General features: G+C 40.0%; 1 protein-coding gene across 1 annotated transcript in view; it reads right to left on the bottom strand.

The window, feature by feature from the left end:
* Nucleotides 1–18,501, bottom strand: part of LOC138680913 (alpha-1,4-N-acetylglucosaminyltransferase-like) — a 79,089-nt gene extending 60,588 nt beyond the window's left edge. The window contains exon 1 of the mRNA XM_069768122.1: nt 18,486–18,501. The gene's annotated coding sequence lies outside the window, so the exon portion shown is untranslated. The remainder of the gene's footprint in view (nt 1–18,485) is intronic.
* Between the last annotated feature and the right edge of the window lie 2,080 nt (nt 18,502–20,581).

The raw sequence follows: 20,581 nt of genomic DNA, 5'->3' as shown, positions 1-20,581 counted from the left end.
TATAAGTAATAGTATAAATGAAATGACGATCATGATGTTTACTAGAAATACTCTGAGATAATCCCTTCCCTTTCTCCTTTGATTATATCTAATATATTCAAAAGATGAATAGTTCACAAATACATCATGTGGCTTGTGCTGCTGCACACAGTACCAGTAGATGATAGGTGACAATTACCTATTAAAAGCACTTTCCTTTTGTTGTCTACAATATGGAGAATCGTGCTGTTTTCCTGCGTTGATTTTGTGAAAATTTGGGTTCTGCAATGTTTGTGTTCTTGGTGCAGTTGTACCAGGGTCAGCTCCAATATTACCTATCTCCTCACATCTCCTGAACTATTTGGTATTGGAGGTAGTTTCTTCCTCATCCGATTCGATACTAAAATCTCTTATGGATATTTGGTTCTGGGTATATAGTCAGGGATGCAATCAGGGCATTACTACCCTTATTGAGAAGAAGGTTGGACACGATGACCCTTGAGGTCCCTTCCAACTCTAACATTGTATGATTCTATGATACCAGGATAGGGAAGCATAATCCCAGATGGGGGACTAGGATGGGTGAGCATAAACCAGGATGGGGGAGCATATTCTAGGATTGGGGACCAAGGTGGGATGAGAGTATTCCGGGATGGGGGACCAGGACGTGGGAGCATATATGATGATGAGGTACCAGTTGACACGTAGCTTCATCCAGTTGTCTTCTCCCTTTCACTATTTTTCTGTTCTAAAGAACAAACCTGAGTTGCATGTGAAGTAATGCTTAATCTACAGTTATTCAATTGTTCCTCCAACTTTCTATTTCTCATAGCTAATTCATCCACAAGTGAACGTCAACCGTCTATTTCACTAAGTGTATTATCAGAAATTTCAATAAGAGTGTCATTTTGTCTATATTCTCCTTGATTTGTAGCCTTTGCTTCCACCAATTTGTTTCCTTCATTTCACCCAATTCCTTTATTTTAAGAAACACTGAAATCTCATTGCTCAACTTTTCATTTTTCAATTTCTTACTGAGTATTTTACTACGTAACTTATTATAGATCTTACAGATCTTACATTGTGATAACAAGTCATTGTATTGGATTTCTAAAGATTTATCTGCGTTGACATGGTAAATAGTAGATTCTTACTTCTTCACATACTTTACCACAAATTCTATTTCCAGCAACAACCTGTAAGCATTTATGAACAAAATTAATACTAAAGGAACTTAACACTAGACCTTACAATGAAAACTGCCCGAAGGTCTAAACTCTGTCCACTACTTCCCTACTTTACTGATCTAAAGTAGATTAATTACTTGCGGATTCTCTGTGGAATTTAATCTCAAACTCATCTGGGGTGCCAAATTTAGAATCAGTTAAGTTTTGGGGTGCCAGTTAATATTAATTAACCAAAGCTACTGGATCTGTACAAGGGGATTTATTACAAATAGGATATTTACAACAACATACATACGAGAAATATAACTAAGGGATAAGGGTACAAGAAAAGGGAAAAGGAAATAGGAGAGGGTGGTGGAAGATGGGAAGTGGGAAGATGCCTAAGTAGCTTGGTTAGATAGATAGATAGATAGATAGATAGATAGATAGATAGATAGATAGATAGATAGATAGATAGATAGATACATAGGCAATATTACAAATGAAAAGGAACAAAAAAGGGAGGGACATTATTTACCCATCTCAAAAACAGTGATGAACCTTCTTTGTATCATAGATAAATAGATAAAATAAATTGCAGCAATAAATAAGCCAGTAAAGTCTTGTATCTGTTTGCATTATACCACCAGAGTGCTGCTTCCATTTTTGAGGATTAGGTAGACAGATATCGTAGGTAGATATGGGTTTCTTACAAGGACAACCCCTCTCACAGGTCCCTTCAGAGATGAAGTAAGCATCAAACGACCATTCGCTTTACACTATTAACCATTTCTATCACGGGGGCAGACTGGGGCACTTCTGTGTGACACCAATTATCAGAGTTTTATTATCTAACTAGATGGCAGCCCGATTCTAAAGAATCGGGAGTCTAGAATCCATATATACTTTATTTATTCAAATGTAAGAATAATACAATTAATAAATAATAGTAAGAAAGAACAAAAAATGGCTGCACTCACCAGCTCTTGACAATTCTTGTTATTTAAGGTACAGTTACACAGGATCCATGAACATGCTTATGAGGGGAGGGATGAAAGACATCAGACGACAACTTTGCGTGTTGTGGCAAATGCCACAACAACGGTTCTTTGCTTAAGAACAATAATGTAAATAATAAATAATATGTATCAATAACTATGTATATTGGTATGTTCTATGACATTTTAAAATATTTCATTATTATGTGGAAAGGCTCTTACTACCCATACTGGCGCATACTTGTGTGCCCATCAGGTATTTTCACAGTAATTTTACATCTGATGGGTTGGTATGAAACGTTTTTAATCATCTCTTGGGCTTAGCTAAGCCTTCATTTTAAATAATTCTAATAGGTACAACAGAAATAAAAGCCTTTTTGTGTACCCAAATTTTTTGTGTTTATTTTTACAGAAGTGTAAAATTTAAGAAATCAACGTTCATAGTACACCGATGGGCTAATATAAGCATGCCCATCAACCACATCACGGTAGCCTTTGAACTGTTGGGTCCTAACTAACGAATCTATGACTGAGGACGTGGAAATATTATGTTTGCAACGTTGAGAGTGTGCAGCAGCAGCTTTATTACTTAATCGATTAGTTTTGTCCTCAAAAGACTCATTAGTAATGCGTTTATTGCAAGCAGCATTAACAGTGTCCAGGCGCTTATGTCTGTCCTCTGTAGTCTCGTTAGCACGCTGTTTGTGCTTACGTGCGGCATCGGCGGCTTTTCGCTCAGCGTCATTGGTATACTTATTATCAGACCTGATGTTACGTGCGCCATCAGCAGCTTTGGGCTCTGTGTCATTAGTATACTTAACAGTGTCCAGGCGCTTGCATCTCTCCTCTGTACTCTTGTTAGCACGCTGTTTGTGCTTACGTGCGGAATTGGCGGCTTTTCACTCTGCATCATTACCATACTTTATATCAGACCTGATCTTACGTGCGCCATCAGCAGCTTTGGACTCTGTGTCATTAGTATACTTAACAGTATCCAGGCGCTTGCATCTATCCTCTGTACTCTTGTTAACATGCTGTTTGCGCTTACGTGCGGCATCGACGGCTTTTCGCTCTGCATCATTACCATACTTTATATCAGACCTGATCTTACGTGCGCCATCAGCAGCTTTGGGCTCTGTGTCATTAGTATACTTAACAGTATCCAGGCACTTGCATCTATCCTCTGTACTCTTGTTAACACGCTGTTTGCGCTTACGTCCGGCATCGGCGGCATTTCGCTCTGCATCATTACCATACTTTATATCAGACCTGATCTTACGTGCGCCATCATAAGCTTTGGACTCTGTGTCATTAGTATACTTAACAGTGTCCATGCGCTTGCATCTATCCTCTGTACTCTTGTTAGCACGCTGTTTGCGCTTATGTGCGGCATCGGCATCTTTTTGCTCTGCATTATTAGTATACTTTCTATCAGACCTAATCTTACGTGCGCCATCAGCAGCTTTGGGCTCTGTGTCATTAGTATCCTTACTATTAGAGCTCATGTTGGCTAAGCTAAACAGCTTTAAGCGTGGTGGTGGCAAACAACAGGTTAATAAGAGGCAGTGTCAGGTAGTAGGAAAATAGCCAGTTAATAATAGGCAATAGTTCTTTGCAGGAATGCAGATATTAATAAATAGGCAGTTTATATTGCAGAGAAATTGCTGGGTAATAATGGACAATGTCCTTATGTGGCAAATAATAGAGCAATATACCCAATGTGGCAAAGAAGAGGTTAATAAACGGCAGTCTCTCAGTATAACAGTCAGTGAATAATAGGCAGTATATGGAGAAAACACCAAACAAAAGTTCAAAATTGGTGTGAAAATGTCACTGAACCACTTCACAACTAAATATATATAGTTTTGGTAAATGGTATTATCATTTTTTTGACGAAATTTGGCAGGAGCTTGAAGAGCAACGTCACTGGGCCCGCCTCCACGCAGTAGAAACTTGCTGTGAGGTAAAAATTCAAAAATCACACCAAAATGGCGGGCGGAGTGTGTCACAGTATGGCACGTTTCTGATTGGTCGCTCGCAGCAGGCGGCAACCAATCAGACACTGGACACTGTTGACGTCACTTATCTCCGGACATTATCTCCGCACATTAGCTCCGGACATTAGCTCCGGACATTAGCTCCGGACAAAGCCACGGAAGTTGGCACAAATTGCAGGAAGTAGTATTCTAGGCAATTAATCTCCGGACATTAGCTCCGGACATTAGCTCCGGACATTAGCTACGGACAAAGCCACGGAAGTTGGCACAAATTGCAGGAAGTAGTATTCTAGGCAATTATATATTAGATACACAGGGGTGAATCTATGAGGGTCTGGCCAGATCGGACCAGCAAACTGAATGTTTGCTTGGGTAAATTAAAGCCTATCTACAATTCTGTAATATAAATGTCAATATAATCGATAGTGCCTGAAGATGTGGTCATTCTCAGTCAGTGTACTATGAAGAATCATTTCTCACTGCTCTTCCTTGGAGGTATACGACATGGTAGGTGTTTTTTTTTTGCAATGTTCTCAGAAAATGTTTCCCTAATGAAGAGGTTGTGAGTGACCAGCAGATGTTCTTTGTGGATGGTGCACGAAGGTGTGAAGCCGATAGCCTCTATTATGTACATAACTGCTATGTGTGAATTTGGTGGTAGTGAAAATGATTTTGTATACATCTAGTCAACACCTACCATGGCACAAATAGAAATGTATATACACTTTCTATGGAAAGTTGATTCAGAAAGTTGCTATTAAGCAGTTTGCTTATGATGCCATAATGCAAACGTACAAAAACTTTCCTCTGCTCATACATAAGGAGCCGCCATTGTTAAGTCCCTGTTAGGTTGCAATACATTGGAACACAGTGGAATTCACGTGCATTATGTCACTAAAACAAACATTTATTAGTAAAGAATAATGAAAAAAGTTTGATAAAATGTAATAAGTATAAAATTCTCAGTTTTATACTGCAGGGGAAATGGCAGAAAAAAAATCTATATCATAAAAAAATATAAAACAACTGAAAGAAGCAAAAAATCTTCTACTTTCTGTAGACACGCAGATGTATGGAGCCATAATATACATTACATTTCATGGAAAACATTTCAGATGCAAATACTTTCAAAATGCTTTGGAAATAACTACAGTAAAGTGTAAAACATCAAATAGGCAAAAATTCTAACATATAATATATTTGTTGGTTAAAAAATATAAGGATGGCATACTGTACCTTAATTTTGCAGACACAGAGTGCAGGAGGTACAATAAAAGGTTAAAGGTAATAGGAGAGGGTAGTGGAAGATGTGAAGTGGGAAGATGCATAACTGGCTTGGTCGGCTACCTTTGTAAAACATACACACTCAGACATAGTCCATACATTGCCCATCCCTGTTACTTCTCAACATAATAGTAACATCCAATAAGGTCACAGTCTTTTGAGTTCTCTAGAAACATGTATATGGCTGCTGATATCTACACATATTCTATTTAAGCTGGAGGAGTGTTATCTATCAAGAACAATGGTTTGTAATCAAAACAACACAGGGGTTAGGTACCTTCCAAGAGACAAGAGGCCAGACAAGATGTCCATCTTAATTGTATGTGCTCTCTTTACTCTATCAACAGAAGAAAAGGACACACTGCAGTACACACAGTTGACCCCATCACCAACATCTCTTAGGTCTTTGATGTTCTTTAGTGATATACAGAGTTTGTGAATGAAGATGTCAACTTAAGGTACCGTTACACTGAACGATATCGTTAACGATATCGCTGCTTTTTGTGACGTAGCAACGATATTGTTAACAAAATCGTTATGTGTGACAGCGACCAACGATCAGGCCCCTGCTGGGAGATCGTTGGTCGCTGGGGAAAGTCCAGCACTTTATTTTGTCGTTGGATCTCCCGCTGACATCGCTGAATCGGCGTGTGTGACGCCGATTCAGCGATGTCGTCATTGGTAACCAGAGTAAACATCGGGTTACTAAGCGCAGGGCCGCGCTTAGTAACCCGATGTTTACCCTGGTTACCGTTGTAAATGTAAAAAAACAAACACTACATACTTACATTCCCGGTGTCTGGTCATGTCCCTCGCCTTCAGCTTCCCGCACTGACTGGTGAGCGCCAGCCCGCCGTAAAGCAAAGCACAGCGGTGACGTCACCGCTGTACTTTACGGCCGGCGCTCAGTCAGTGCTGGAAGCTGAAGGCGAGGGACATGACCAGACACCGGGAATGTAAGTATGTAGTGTTTGTTTTTTTACATTTACAACGGTAACCAGGGTAAACATCGGGTTACTAAGCGCGGCCCTGCACTTAGTAACCCGATGTTTACCCTGGTTACCCGGGGACTTCGGGATCGTTGGTCGCTGGAGAGCTGTCTGTGTAACAGCTCTCCAGCGACCAAACAGCGATGCTGCAGCGATCGACATCGTTGTCGGTATCGCTGCAGCGTCACTTAGTGTGATGGTACCCTTAGTCAACCATTTTAAAAATATTATCGATATTGGCCATGTTGTCTTCCAACTCTTTTGAATAATGGAATCATTTTTTTGGAGGAAGCAGTTCATCAATATTAGAGTCAGCAATAGTGCATTCTGTATGACCCACCAATCAATACTCCCAGAAAATTCAATGACCAATTATCAAGGAGAGATTACATGAACTAAATCATAACTTTTAATGTATTATTTAAAACTGTATAAATCATACAAACAACAAAGAGTGATAAGGTGCAAAAAGTTACCAGTGCGCAACAAAAAATGGTTTGATCTCACCACTGTTGTAGTCATTCTCTGCAGGTCACAGGTGTGCAGGAGCATAGAAGATGACTATATGAAAGGGGGGGAGAGTTTCTGCTATCCCCTGTCATGCCCCTGTATTGCTCCTGCCAATCTGACAGGGTAAGGCTACTAAGGCTACTTTCACACATCAGTTTTTTGCCGTCAGGCACAATCCGGCGAATTTTGAAAAAAAACGGATCCGGCAAAAGTTGCTGCCAGATCTGTTTTTTCTCATAGACTTGTATTAGCGCCGGATTGAGACTGATATCCTCACGTTTCATCCGTTTTTTGCCGGATCCATTGAAAATTTGCTTTCCAGTGGCTGGAGAAAACGTACATAGGAACGTTTTTTCAGTCCTGCGAAAAAAACAGCCAGCGATGGAGCCAACGTGAGGTGAAATGATGAAATCCGGCAACCGAATCCATTTTTTTTTTTACACAAATCATGCATTTTCTATTCTGGTCTCTCTCTCTCTTTCTCTCTCTCTCGAACAGGAAGTCCAAACTCTATACCTGGGTAAAAAATATCAAAAACGGTTACAGCAAAAAAACTGATCCGTCACATCAATTTTTCACAATTTGCGCAGGATCCGTTTTTTTTTCAAAATTCACAAGCTTGTGCCTGACGACAAAACACTGATGTGTGAATGTAGCCTTTGATGTACTCACCAGATTGTGTAGAGTCTCCCTACGCATTTCCTGACTCTTTTGAGGTATTCATCAGGGGAATAAATAGTATGTGGGGAGCTGAGAGTTCCTGCATTGGCAGGTAACTCGCATGTTTGGTCCAACTAGTTATGGTAGAACCTGTCAGATTACATACAAGCTGTCATTAGCATGCTCTTTTCCTATGCTCTCCTACCTACCCCCATATTGGCCGGAATCTGTTGTCACTTCCAGTGGTTGGACGTCATAGTGAAGCACAGGTCCATTGGAAGTCTCCAATTTACCTTGGAGGTCAATGACAGTGTGCTCCCATTCTTAGACATTGTGATCGGACAGTTGAGGAGGGGGATGCTCTCAGCATCCTTACTCTATGAAGAAAGGCTCACCGAAAAGCCAGTATCTGAGGCTCAAATGGAACTGCTCAGACACACAAAGGACTTTAAAGTAAAGGCGGATGATTTACGCCAAAGATTTCTCACTAGAGTTCACCCTGACTGAATGTTGAGGGAGGCCTTTAGGTATGCCAATAAATAAAAAAAGAGAGAATCTGATGGTACCCTGTGATAGGACTAACAATATGGACAAACGGGTACGATTTATATATACCTTTGATAATGGAGCCCCTTTTGTTAGAGAAATTGAGCAAAAGCACTAGGGAATATTTCAAATGGATAACAATGTCAAATAATTTGTGGGGGAAAGACCACAGATAGCTTATAGGAGAAGAAAGACAAAAGAAAATCACTTAGTGTGTATTCATTTTGTACCTCCTACGGCGATCAGCACATGATTGCCCACAAAACCCAAAGGTTCTTTCAAATGTGGGGGATGTGCAGCTTGTGAATTTGTTCAAACTGGAAAGAGGTTCTGTAATGAGAATACCAGAGAAACATTTGAAAAAAAAAAAAAAGATTTTATTAATTGCAAGAAAAAAGAGGTCATTTATAAAGTCACATGAAACTGTGGTAAGGCTTACGTCAGCAAAACCATCAGGGAATTCAGGAGGAGGGTGGGAGGCATTCATAATAAAAGAAACACCATTAGCGAGACATGTCAACGGCATGTATGGTGGAAAAAGAATCAATTTATGGATATTGAAAAAGTGAAACCACTAAAGAGGGGAGGAGATTTTGACAAGATTATCCTACAGGAAGATTCAAGGTGAATGTCAGATCATTGTCAATTGTAGCTTCAGTTAAGTGTTGTGCTTATTCTGTGCTCTATAAGTTTATAAAACCCCTTTTGCCTTTGACGTATTCTGACTCTTGTTACTATACCTCTTACTTTGCCACTGACTGTCTTATCCCACTGTCTTTGACGTACCTTCCTGGCTTTTGACCTTGGACTTTGGACTTCTTGACCACTCTACCTCACGGCTAGTCCAAGGGTAGTGACTAGCTTCACAAATATATAGGTACAGTGGGGAGAATAAGTATTTTATAAACTGCCAGTTTTGGAAGTTTTCGCACCTATGAAGAATGGACACATCTGTAATTTTTGATCATAGGTGCACTTCAACTGTGAGAGACAGAATCTAAAAATAAAAACAGGAAAATCACATTGTATGATTTTAAAATAATTAATTTGCATTTTATTGCCTGAAATAAGTATTTGATCACCTATCAACCAGCAAGAATTCAGGCTGTCATAGACCTGTTAGTTTTTCTTTAAATAGCAAAGCACTGAACCAAAAGCAATACATATACATAGTGATGATCGAATAGTGAAATATTCGGATTTGGTAAAATCATCCCAAATATTTTCTAATATCCAAGTATTTGTACTGAATAACAAATTCAATGCAAGTCAATGGGAAAGCCGAATATTTTTCTGCTGGACCCAACAAACAGGTCAGGTGGCACGAGAAAAAAAGCTGAAATTGATGGGAATGAGCTAAAATTAAATGGGAACAGCATGGAAAATATGTTGGCATGCCTTTCTGACTCACATATGGTATCTGGGAATAATGTTGTCAAACTATTTCTTCGGCTTTACAGATTTTTAAAAAGAAAAACAGAAAAACATGCCTTTACATCACTCACGTTTTCAAGTCACGCTCTGGCTCAGTTTTCTGTTTTTCTTCATTTGTTTTCTGTTTTTCTTCATTTTTTTCCTCCATTTTTTCTTGGCTGTATTGTGCATAAATATGTGTTTTTCAGTATTTGTATTAGTCTAAGCCTGATGATGGGACCTGCATAGTCTCGAAAGCTTGCAATTTGTTACTATCTCTTCAGTTAGCCATCCACTCCAGAATCCAGTACAAAACTACTACCCTCATCCACAAAGCACTCCATGGCTCAGCACCGCCCTACATCTCCTCTCTGGTCTCAGTCTACCACCCTACCCGTGCCCTCCGCTCCGCTAATGACCTCAGGTTAGCATCCTCAATAATTAGAACCTCCCACTCCCGTCTCCAAGACTTTACACGTGCTGCGCCGATTCTTTGGAATGCACTACCTAGGTTAATACGATTAATCCCCAATCCCCACAGTTTTAAGCGTACCCTAAAAACTCACTTGTTCAGACTGGCCTACCGCCTCAATGCATTAACCTAACGATCCCTGTGTGGCCTATTTATAAAAAAAAAAAAAAAAAAAAAAAACAATCAGGTTCCTCGCATCATGTTCTCATTCACTTTATGCAGTTAATAGCCCTCTGTGTCTGTACTGCTACATACTTAGGCAGTTAACTGGTTCATGCAGCTTTACATGAACACCCGAGCCTTACACTATGGCCGGTCCGAATAACTAAAGCAATTGTTATCATCCACCTCTCGTGTCTCCCCTTTTCCCCATAGTTTGTAAGCTTGCGAGCAGGGCCCTCATTCCTCCTGGTATCTGTTTTGAACTGTATTTCTGTTATGCTGTAATGTCTATTGTCTGTACAAGTCCCCTCTATAATTTGTAAAGCGCTGCGGAATATGTTGGCGCTATATAAATAAAAATTATTATTATTATTATTATTATTAAGGGTATGTGCACACGATGCGGAATTTGCTGCGGATCCGCATCGTTTCCGCAGCTGCGTGTCCACTGCAGTTTCCCATGTATTTATGGTACAATGTAAACCTATGGGAAACAAAAAACACTGTGCACATGCTGCGGAAAAAAACGCGCGGAAACGCAGCGGATTACATTCCGCAGCATGTCGCTTCTTTCTGCGGAAATCCGCAGTTGTAAAACCGCAGTGAAAGCTGCAGGAAAACCACGGTAAATCCGCGATAAATCCGCAGCGTTTTTCCACTGCGGATTTATCAAATCCGCTGCAGAAAAATCCGCAGTGGACCAGAATACGTGTGCACATACCCTGAAAGATATCAACCACTGAGGACTCTCAATTCTAAATTGTTTTTCTTCAGTATTTTTGTATTCAGTACAAATAGGGTGTGGCCCCCTTTTCACTGAGCTTGGCAGTTCATATATCGTCCCTCCAAAGCTGAGTGTCCGGTTGGGACCCGGTAACTCTCTGCCACTGTTCACATTAGGTAGGTTTTAATATTAGAGAGTGTAGGTACTGTCTCAGTTGGGTATACCTTGTCACAGTGGGACAGCTTTATGCTTTTTTTTAATCAAAACAGTGTTTACTAAATACTCTGTTACTTGTTCACTTTGATTTGTCTTAATATACTCTCCCTTGTGAATAATTATTACCTGGCCTTTTTATCTACCTAATTTCCTCTTTTAATAACATATTTTTACTGTATGAATCCTCTGACTTTTTTTCTGTCTATATGTATAGGCACCCCTTGTCAGTTGTGCTACCACTTCACCATGTATCTTTAATAAAGGTGTTTTAATATATATTTTTCTCAATTCACTCATCCTTTATTTGTATACCTTCCTGGTCTAGTTTTTCTTTAAGGAGACCTCCTACTCTGCAATCATTACCTACAGTTGTGCTCAAAAGTGTACATACCCTGGCAGAATTTTTACTCGGCCTTGGAGAACATGAATGATAACAGCAAAAAATTTTCTCCACTCATGGTTAGTGGTTGGGTGAAGCCATTTATTGTCAAACTACTATGTTTTCTCTTTTTAAATCATAATTACAACCCAAAACATCCAAAAGATCAAAAGTTCACATACCCCATTTCTTGTCATGTTGGAACGTCCAAGTACTGTACGTCCCATGCGCAGCTTCCATGCTGATGAGTGCAAATTTACCTCCAGTATTTGCTGATAATGAGCTCCATTCATCTTTCCTTCAACTTTGACCAAGTTTTCTGTGCCTTTGTAGCTCACACATTCCCAAAACATCAGCGATCCACCTCCGTGCTTTACAGTAGGAATGGTGTTCCTTTCATCATAGGCCTTGTTGACCTCGCTCCAAATGTAACATTTATGGTTGTGGCCAAAAAATTCAACTTTGGTCGCATCACTCCAAATTACCCTTTTCCTGAAGTTTGGAGCCTTGTCTATGTGCTGTTTTTTGTATTGTAGGTAAGATACTTTGTGCAGAAAAAAAAAGAAAAAAAGATCCCGGGATCTGTGGAAGCGCCGTGTGCGCGAAACAGCTGTCATCCTGTGGTCAACATGATCTCCTTGTCCATTTGGCACATGTCCTAATAAAGACTTCATTGTTTTACTGGGCTGGGTGAGTGCAAACCTTCTTTTTCTCTTTTTTTTCTGGATTTCATGCACTTTTTTGGTTATGCACCCTGAGCGCCCGTATGTGGAGTGGTTGGTATTGGTACTGGCATAGCAGCATAGGACATGCTGATAGATGATCGCCTAAGGCAGCAGTGCAGATATTTTTTTCTTTTTTTCACTGGAGATACTTTGTGGCCTACAGAGCAAAGTACTGCAGTGCACAGGTGCCGGGAAAGGTTACAGAGGCCCTGCGCCTGTGCACTGTAGTACTTTGCTCTGCTCTCAACAGATAAGTATGCCTGCGCAGGAGTGCAATGCTGGGAGCCATGAAGCAAGGAGGAGGGCAGCGATCATGAAGAAGATGGGAGGTGCCTGACCTGGACCAGCGACACTCATTGGACCAGACTGTCTCCTGGGTGAGTATAATAAAACTTATTTTTCTTATCTTTCAGGTTGGATCGGGGGCTTATGTACAGCATTATAGAATGCTGTAGATAAGCCCTGAAACGTGGTAGCAGTATCTTATAGCGGCCAAACCTGGTGACAGGTTCCCGCTTTAACCCCTTCACGACCTCCGCCGTACTATTGCAGCGGAGGTCGGATCTCCTGCGCTGAGCCCACCTCAAAGCCGGGACATGTCAGCTGTTTTGAACAGCTGACATGTGCCCGCAATAGCGGCAGGTGAAATCGCGATTCACCCGCCACTATCAACTAGTTAAATGCTGCTGTCAAATGCTGACAGCGGCATTTAAACGGTGCTTCCAGCCATCGGGCTGGAAATGCTCACATCGCCGACCCCGTCACATGATCGGGGGGTCAACAATGCATCGGCATAGTAAAGAGAGGTCTCCTTGAGACCTCTATGGTTACTGATGCTGGCTTTCTGTGAGCACCACCCTGTGGTCGGCGCTCATAGCAAGCCTGTAAACCAGCTACATAGGAGCGATCTGATGATCGCTGCTATGTAGCAGAGCCGATCAGGCTATGCCACCTTCTAGCCTCCCATGGAGGCTATTGAAGCATGGCAAAAGTAAAAAAAGAAGTTTTAAAAAATATGAAAAAATAAAAAAATATATAAAAGTTTAAATTACCCCCCTTATGCGCCATTCAAAATAAAACAATAAAAAATAAATCAAACCTACACATATTTGGTATCGCCGTGTTCAGAATCGCCCGATCTATCAATAAAAGAAAAGGATTAACCTGATCGCTAAACAGCGTAGCGAGAAAAAAATTTGAAACGCCAGAATTACTTTTTTTGGTCGCCGCGACATTGCATTAAAATGCAATAATGGGCGATCAAAAGAACGTATCTGCACCAAAATGGTATAATTAAAAATGCCAGCTCAGCAACCAAAAAATAAGCCCTCGCCTGATCCCAGATCAAGAAAAATTGAGACGCTAAAGGTATTGGAAAATTGCGCATTTTTTTTCTTTTTAGCAAAGTTTGGAATTTTTTTTTCCCACTTAGATAAAACGTAACCTAGACATCTTTGGTGTCCATGAACTCATAATGACCTGGAGAATCAAAATAGCAGATTAGTTTTAGCATTTAGTGAACCTATCAAAAAAGCCAAACAAAAAACAAGTGTGGGATTGCACTTTTTTTGGAATTTCACCGCACTTGGAATTTTTATCTCGTTTTCTAGTACATGACATGCTAAAACCAATGATGTAGTTCAAAAGTGCAACTTGTCCCGCAAAAAACAAGCCTTCACATGGCCATATTGATGGTAAAATAAAAAAGTTATGGCTCTGGGAAGAGGGGAGTGAAAAATGAGAACGCAAAAACGGAAAAGAGCAAGGTCGTGAAGGGGTTAAAAAGAGAAAACACAGTAGTTTGACAATAAATAGCTTCACCCAACCACTAACTGTGAGTGGAGAAAAAATGTTGGTGTTATCATTCCTATTCTCTGAAAAAAGGCCCAAAAAGCAAAAATTCTGCCGGGTTATGTAAACTTTTGAGCACAACTGTATATTAATTACACCTGTTTGAACTTGTTTCCTGTATAAAAGATACCTGTCCACCCACTCAAACAATCACACTCTAATCTCTCCACCATGGCCAAGACCAAAGAGCTGTCTAAGGACACCAGGGACAATATTGTAGACGTACACAAGGCTGGAATGGGCTACTGGACAATAGGCACACAGATTAAGTAAGAAGGTAACAAATGTTGCCACAATTATTAGAAAATTGAAGAAACATAAGATGACTGTCATTCTTCCTTGGTCTGGGGCTCCATGCAAGATCTCGCCTCGTGGGGTAAGGCTAATTCTGAGAAAGGTCCATAAGTACACGGGTGTACCTGGCCAATTACTAGAAGAGAGCTATGACAACAGTTTAAAACATTACCATTAGTAAGGCAATACGCTGTCATGGATTAAAATCCTGCTGATCACGCAAGTTCCCCATGCTCATGCATGCTAGTGCATGTCCAGGCCCATTTGAAGTTCACCAATGACTATCAGGATGATCCAGAGGAGGCATAGGAGAAAGTCAAGTAGTCTGATAGGACCAAAATATAATGTTTTGGTATCAACTCCACTCATCGTGCTTAGATGAAGAAGAATTAGTACAACCCCAAGAACACCATCCCAACTGTGAAGTATAGAGGGGGAAACATCACACTTTGGGGGTGCTTTTCTGAAAAGGGGACAGGACGACTGCACCGTATTGAAAGGAGGATGGATGGGGTCATGAGTCGCGAGATTTTGGCAATCTCCTTTCCTAAGTAAGACCATTGAAGATGGGTTGTGGCTGGGTCTTCCAGCATGACAATGACCCAAAACAAACAGCCAGGGCAACTAAGGATTGGCTCCGTAAGAAAATTTTCAAGGTCCTTGAGTTGCTTGGACAGTCTCGCGACCTGAACCCAAAATAAAATCTTTGGACGAATCCTGAAAGATCTGGAAAAGATCTGTATGGAGGACTGGGCCAAAATCCCTGTTGCAGTGTGTACAAAATTGGTCAAGAACTACTGGAAACATCTGACCTCTGTAATTGCAAACAAAGGTTTCTGTGCCACATATTAAGTTCTGTTTTTCTATTGTATCAAATACTTATTCCAAGCAATAAAATGCTAATTATTTATGCAAAAATCATACAATCTGATTTTCTGGAGTTTTTTAGATTCTGTCTCTCACAGCTGATGTGTACCTACGATAAAAACCACAGATCTTTCCATTCTTTGTAGGTTGTAGAACTTGGAAAATCGGCAGTGTATCAAATACTTATTTTCCCCACAGTATAAATGAGATAGATAGATAGATAGATAGATAGATAGATAGATAGATAGATAGATAGATAGATAGATAGAGTGATAGCGCTACCTGAGTGGGTTTGGGAACACTCGCTTGGCAACGGGATTAAAGCACACAGGCACGGCTTCTCACAAAAAACAGTCTATTTAGTTTATTTAGGCATCATAAACCACACCATAGGCCATGCTGCACATCACAGGCCTACACATAGACCATAGCACTTTAACAACAGTTCATTAACGTCCATGAAACACAACAAGCACCAACAGTCTGTTCCAATGGCAGATGCTTCTCTGTTGATAACCCCCTTTATCTTGAGTTACTTTACTTGGGCTCCTGCTCCACACACTGACTCCTGTCAGTCCTGGTTCCCAGGGATGCTTCCGAACTAGGGTCACCGTCCTTGTGACCAGGGCACTTCAGATAGTCCATACACTCAGACGGAATTGTAAGTTCCCCAACACAATAGCTATTACAGACTCTGCAGATTCGACCTCTCCATGTGCTAATCAGGAAGTCCAGTCCCAGGCAGTTCCAATACACAGGCCCTCAGTCCATGGACTCACCATGCGCTTCGAGGAATCCAGTCCACTCCAGGAAATTCCAACACAGACCATCCAGGACTTTATGCACTGAACATTCTGGTCTATACACTCTGAACATGTGAGCCAAACCCTCGTCACATTATGTACCTGTAACCACCCACACTGGAGGGAGGTGTGTGTGTAGTCAGCCCAGCCTAGCTCTCCGATCAACCTTGCAAACCTCCCTTTTAACTATACAAATAGTTGTGGGACTACAGGTCCCAGAACAACAATACTACAGGCTTAAAGCGCAGACTCCCTCTGTGACACATACAGGTAGTGTTGAGCAATACCGTCCGATACTTGAAAGTATCGGTATCGGATAGTATCGGCCGATACCCGAAAAGTATCGGATATTGCCGATACTGATATCCGATACCAATACAAGTCAATGGGACACCAAGTATCGGAAGGTATCCTGATGGTTCCCAGGGTCTGAAGGAGAGGAAACTCTCCTTCAGGCCCTGGGATCCATATTAATGTGTAAAATAAAGAATTAAAATAAAAAATATTGATATAATTACCTCTCCGGAGGCCCCTGGACATCACCGCTGGTAACCGGAAGCCTTCTTTGCTTAAAATGAGCGCGTTTAGGACCTGAGAATGACGTCGCGGCTTCTGATTGGTCGCGTGCCGCTCATGTGACTGCCACGCGACCAATCAGAAGCCGCGACATCATTCTCAGGTCCTAAATTCCTAGAATGAGGAGTTTAGGGCCTGAGAATGACATCGCGGCTTCTGATTGGTCGCGTGGCGGTCACATGAGCGGCACGCGACCAATCAGAAGCCATGACGTCATGGAAGTCCCTAAACGCGCTCATTTTAAACAAAGAAGGCTGCCGGTTACCAGCGGTGATGTCCAGGGGCCTCCGGAGAGGTAAGTATATCAATATTTTTTATTTTAATTCTTTATTTTACACCTTAATATGGATCCGATACCGATTCCTGATATCACAAAAATATCGGAACTCGGTATCGTAATTCCGATACCGCAAGTATCGGCCGATACCCGATACTTGCGGTATCGGAATGCTCAACACTACATACAGGCCATTTACAATCAAGTCAGACACTGTTTCATTATCACCAGTACAGATATGCCTCCATGCGTATCCTGAGGAACACATACAGCGCCCGGCTGTAACATGGTTCACTGCATCACATAAGATAGATAGATAGATAGATAGATAGATATGGGATAGATAGATAGATAGATAGATAGATAGATAGATAGATAGATAGATAGATAGATAGATAGATAGATAGATGGTAGATAGATAGATAGATAGATAGATAGATAGATGGTAGATAGCACTGCAAATGAAAAGGAACAAAAAAGTGATGGACGTTATTGACCCATCTCAAATACAACATTTGGCTTCAGAAGAAAAATAGTGATGAACCTTCTTTGTATCATACATAAATAAATAAATAAATAAAGACATTAAAGCAACAGATAAGCCAATAAAGTCTGGAATCTATTTGCCATATAACGCCAGAGTGGTGCTTCCATTTTTGAGGAATAGGTAGACAGATATCGTAGGTAGATATGGGTATCTTACAAGGACATTCCCTTTCATAGCATCAAACGAACATTTGCTTCATTCTAATAATAACCATTTGCATCACGGGTGCAGACTTTGGGCACTTCAGAGTAACACCAGTCATCTGAGTATTATGATCCAATGTATGGGGATGAATCTATAAGCGTCTGGCCAGGCCAGACCAGCAAACTGAATCTTTGCTTTGGGTAAATTAAAGCCAATCTACAATTCTGTAATACAAATGTGAATATAATCGATAGTGCCTAATCAAGAGGTTGTGAGTGACCAGCAGATGTTCTTTGTGGATGGTGCACGAAGGTGTGAAGCCGATAGCGTCTATCATGTTCATAACTGCTGTGTGTGAATTTGGTGGTAGTGAAAATGATTTTGTATACATCTAATCAACACCTACCATGGCACAAATAGAAATGTACATGCACTTTCTATGGAAAGCTGATCCAGGAAAATACAACCGTACACAAACTTTCCTCTACTCATACGTAAGGAGCTGCCATTATTAAATCCCTATTAGGTTGTACATTGGAACACAGTTGAATTCACGTACCTTATGTCATTAACACAAACATTTATTAGTAAAGAATAACGAAAAAAGTTTGATAAAACATAATAATTATAAGATTCTCATATTTATACCGCAGAGAAAATGGCAGAAAAAAAATAAAACATAAAAAAGTTTATAACAGCGGAAAAAAGCAAAAAAAATCTTCTACTTTCCGTAGACACACAGATGTACGGAGTCTTAATATACATTACATTTCATGGAAAACATTTCAGATGTAAAGACTTTCAAATTGCTTAGGAAATAACTAAAGTGTAAAACATCAAATAGAATTTTTTTTTTAACATATAATATACCTGTCGGTTAGAAAATGTAAGGATGGAATACTGTACCTTAATTTTGCAGACACTGAGTGCAGGAGAAGTTTCTATGTGGCAGGTAAAGAAATGGAGAGAGATATTTTTGCTTAGCAGTCCTCTCACATTACTATTAATTGCTTGTTCCACGTGTTATGCACTATTGACTTTACTGAAAAGTAAAGATGACTTTTCCCATTCATATTATCTATTGTTTACTATGAAAATGTGATTTACTTCACAAATGAAAGCAGCTACAAACCACATCATTCTCACTGATTGGTAATGTAGTTTTTTAAGAAACCTGAGAAACTGTGACCTCCCTTTTGGGCTATTCCCCATAGCCCATACCCCATAGAAGGACACTTATCAATTGATGTGCACATTTTTTTTTTGTTTTCTTACATATGTCTAATCTTATCAATTTTTATGACTTCAAGGGGTTTGGGTTAAAAGTTGGAATTGTTCTTCTAAACAATAAAAGAACATTTGAATAGAAGGAAATGATTGTATCATCAGTAAATGAACTCAGGTTTTTGTGTTTGTATTTTTGTTGGTCTATTTTTTTTACTATTTTTTTCATGCCACCATCTATATTGAAAAACTAAAATAAAATAGAAATCTTGCAATTTTCACCATGGCTAAAGGGCATTTTTTAGACACATAATTTTCACCATGGCTAAAGGGCATTTTTTAGACACATAACCCCTGTCTTGTACAGTTAACTCTTCAGCAGCATCATTCTCATCATTGACAGGATTATTACAATGGCAGATGTGGTTCTAGGTTTTCCGGCTCCAGAGGCAAAAATTCAATTTGCTACACAGCTTATTTGTGATTTGCATACTTAATTACGTGCCGACTAGCTGCTCTTGATGATTCTTGCAATGTTTAATGTTCAGTCCCTGCTGTGCAAGTGGCAGTAAGTATGAAAATCACATATAAGTGGTCATACGATGACCGTTGGAACTAGCAAGCAGAGACGAATTCTGACAGTAAGTAGGTTACACGCTAATGGAATTGGACAAGAACTAAAGCATCAAGGAAATTTTAAAAAACAAATTTATTTTAAATAAGACATAGAACCGAAAAACTTACAACAGAACTGTACAATATCATATTACAAAAAAAAAATTATAATAAGTGAACAAAACAGATCCAAATAATATAATAAAGGATACCGGACAAAATATACTCTAGGGGAGAAAAACCCTTGAAAAAGCCACTGAGGCGAAACGTACGTTGGAGTCGGAGTCCCTGTGAGCTACAGATCACCTTCACACTGGTACTAGTATTTCTCCAAAGACTTTAAAACACTTTGCTGTCTTGATAGACCATTTATTATACTTTGCACAAGCACTTTATTGAGTCTGGTTAGACGGCTCATTATTGTTGTATATGTGGGTTTTTCTCCCCTGGAGTATATTTTGTCTGGTATCCTTTATTATATTATTTGGATCTGTTTTGTTCACTTATTATTATTATTATTATTATTATTTTTTTGTAATATGATATTGTACAGTTCTGTTGTCAGTTTTTTCGGCTTTATGTCTTATTTAAAACTAGCTGAAGAGCCCGGCGTTGCCTGGGCATAGTAAATATCTGTGGTTAGTTATAGCACGTCACTTCTCTTATTTTCCCATCACGCCTCTCATTTTCCCAATCACATCTTTAATTTTCCCCCTCACATCTCTCATTTTCTCCCTCACACCTCTCATTTTCTCCCTCACTCCTCTCATTCCCCCCTAACACTTGTCATTTCGACCTCACATCTGTCATTTTCCGATCACTCCACTATATTCCCTCACTCCTCTCATTTTGCACTCACACCTCTCATTTTCACCTCAGTATATACATGTTTGTCATCTCCCTTATATATAGTATACACCTGTATGTCATCTCCTGTATATAGTATATACCTGTATGTCATCTCCCCTGTATATAGTATATACCTGCTGTGTGTCATCTCCCCTGTATATAGTATATACCTGTATGTCATCTCCCCCTATATATAGTATATACCTGTATGTCATCTCCTCCTATATATAGTATATACCTGTATGTCATCTCCTTCTATATATAGTATATACCTGTATGTCATCTCCTCCTGTATATAGTATATACCTGTGTGT

This window comes from Ranitomeya imitator, chromosome 5 (genome assembly GCF_032444005.1).
Source record: "Ranitomeya imitator isolate aRanImi1 chromosome 5, aRanImi1.pri, whole genome shotgun sequence".
Classification (NCBI taxonomy): domain Eukaryota; kingdom Metazoa; phylum Chordata; class Amphibia; order Anura; family Dendrobatidae; genus Ranitomeya; species Ranitomeya imitator.
The sequence above is the reverse complement of the archived record's forward strand: the minus strand, read 5'-3'. Positions and strand labels throughout refer to the sequence as shown.